Genomic DNA, 2,843 nt, shown 5'->3' on the forward strand with positions numbered 1-2,843 from the left:
CCATACTTATCTGTCTTCACTGTTGCTTCTTCGGTTTGTGGTTCCTTGTCTGTAGGGATGTTGTTTGTTGGGGGGTGGCACATTTTCCATGGGGTCTGCCCTGGGCCCTTGCCTGAAAGGCTTACGGGATTGGCATGCAGGCCCCAAGCTCGCGTTAGAGGTACTGCTGACTGGTTTAGTGTGGTGCTCATTCCAGACCCTGCCCTCTTGAGCCGAATATTTTGGACACTTCGTCCAGTTTTTTAGGCTTAGTTTGGTAACTTAGCCAGATAGCAGGATCTGTGGTTGTGAGGTCGGCGTTCTCACAGTCCTGTAAATTTCTTAAGTTGAGGGCAGGTTTTATAACTTCCTGAGAAATTGCGAGCAGTAGGGTCAGGTGTTTTGCCATACTACCCTGTCCCTCTGGGATGAGCATGCGAAAATGATAACCGACGTCAGGGATATCAAATTCATTTTGAGATATTTTGGTTTTAAAAGCTATGCTCAATGTACCCTCCAATAACGGTGGGCACTTTGAGTAAATGCAATTTAGGGGAGGCGTGATGAAATCCAACACCTCATGACTCCCTGTCTTGGAGAGGTTTTTTGAGAAGAACAGGTAGTAAGCTGGCTGCCAGTTGAGACTGAAAAGCCATCTCGCTAGTGGTGGAGCCACATAGCGGCCACACCCAGCAGCTCTTCCTGATCCTGTACCTCAGCATACTCCTCTTCAGCCAGTGACCCCTCTTCTTGACCAGCCCAGCTCTGGTCCCCATCGACCCCTCGACAAGGGAGATGGCCAGTGTGGAAGCACTGGAGTGGGAGTGTTAGCTCCCTTGGCGGACTTGCCCCTGCTCCTGAGGCAAGTCTCGCTGGAGTTTTTAGCTCCATGACCTTCCTCTGGCTTGGAGAAGCAGACACTCTTGTTTCATAGAAACATAGAAACATAGAAATTAGGTGCAGGAGTAGGCCATTCGGCCCTTCGAGCCTGCACCGCCATTCAATATGATCATGGCTGATCATCCAACTCAGTATCCCGTACCTGCCTTCTCTCCATACCCTCTGATCCCCTTGGCCACAAGGGCCACATCTAACTCCCTCTTAAATATAGCCAATGAACTGGCCTCAACTACTCTCTGTGGCAGAGAGTTCCAGAGATTCACCACTCTCTGTGTGAAAAAGTTCTCCTCATCTCGGTTTTAAAGGATTTCCCCCTTATCCTTAAGCTGTGACCCCTTGTCCTGGAAAGTTTTCAATAAGCAATAATCGCGCCTCGGGTAAACCTCATCGGCTACGATACTGCCACTGCGCACTGCGCAGTGCACTGCCACTGCACTTCTTGTTTGAAGTGTTGATTCCATCTTCCGTGTCTGTCTCCAGCCTGAGGTTGGTCCTGACCTTGCTGTTAGAGGCTGCCTGCCGTTTTCGGGCGGCATTTCAGCGGTTCTCGGGCGGCGAGTCTCCTTGTCGGGAGTCTGCAGGGATGGCGGCCGGTTTTTAAATTTCCCTCCAGTCCACTGCTGTTGGTCAGACAGCTGTTTTAGCAGACTGGGCATCAGCGCAGCACCCGTGTCTGTGGACCGCAGCGTGTGCGGTCCCATTGCCGCCTCTCCCCCCTCCACTGTCGGCTCCTTTCCTGGAGACGAACGGGGGCCGCTTCCCTCTGCTGCTTTGCTCCCCCTGGAGCAAAAACAAATGCAAAGTCGCTAGTTTAAACTGAAGTTAAGAACTTACCTAACGGTCCTTTCCTTCAGGTTTGTAGCAGGAGCTGCCTACTCCCGCTGCGTCGCTGTTGCCTGCGTGAACGCAATGTCGCGCATGCGTGCTGAGTGGGCTCTTCACGTAGTCACTCACGTGACTCCGAAGTAAAATACCCTGGAAGGATTTATGCCCTAAATTAATGTCCAATACCTTTGATAACAATTGCTTGAAGGCAGATTTACAACAAATGCATGTGCTGAATGTACCAAAGGCATCTTTATCCTCTCATATGTGTCTCTGTAAAATAAGTCCAAAGCTCAGGGACTGCAATCTTCTTAAGATATAATTTCAGATACAATTAAAATTGAATCTGAATCTGATTTTGCTCGTGAGATTCAAATGGATATCCAGTAAATAAACAAGTGTCATGAGACAACAAAAAAATACTATTTCGTATTTACATATATATGCCACTGATGTGTCCTACACAGCAGCAGTTACCTAAAGTTTACACACCATGAAATAGAAATATAGAACGCATCATACCTGTGAACTTCTCGACCTAAAACCAGACTCCAGGGTAATATGGGCTTCCATCTCACTATTTTTTTGGAAGTATTTCCCTTGTTTGTTTTCAGAAAGGCTTTGGGATGAAAATTGAATAAGGATAGCAGGTTTTCATCTTCGACTGGAAAGTATGAACACACTCTGGGGCAGTTTTCATTGGTAACTTTCATGAAGGAAAAAATCTTAACATGGAAGAAAAACACCTGCCCAACCTACAATAGCCTTTGTTTTGGTAAACTCATGGTTCAGAACCTTCCTGGAAATATAAATGTCGAAGATTGTGTAAAGTAAACACAGCCAGGATTAGAGTGGCAAACAATGAAATATATTAGGTTTTACTGATAATGAATGCTGATATTAAGAAGATAAGGAAGAAAGCATCTGGAAATATTTATTTTAAGCAACTTGATGCACACCCATGACTGTGTGGCTTGGTACAATGCCAACTCAATCGATACCTTCACCGATGACACCACACGCATTGGCCAGATCTACAACAATGAGATGAAATAACAGGAAGAGATCATAAAACTGTGACATGTGTCAGGCCAATAATCTTGACGTTAACGTCAATAAGATGAAAGAGTTGGGGGACC

At 46.5% G+C, this 2,843-nt stretch overlaps 1 non-coding gene across 1 annotated transcript; it reads right to left on the reverse strand.

The window, feature by feature from the left end:
* Window positions 1-1,112: 1,112 nt before the first annotated feature.
* On the reverse strand, window positions 1,113-1,296 carry LOC129696772 (U4 spliceosomal RNA). The gene has a single exon (XR_008723399.1). It is a non-coding gene; the product is annotated as a U4 spliceosomal RNA (small nuclear RNA).
* Window positions 1,297-2,843: the final 1,547 nt, after the last annotated feature.

Source organism: Leucoraja erinacea, chromosome 4, assembly GCF_028641065.1.
Source record: "Leucoraja erinacea ecotype New England chromosome 4, Leri_hhj_1, whole genome shotgun sequence".
Lineage (NCBI taxonomy): Eukaryota > Metazoa > Chordata > Chondrichthyes > Rajiformes > Rajidae > Leucoraja > Leucoraja erinaceus.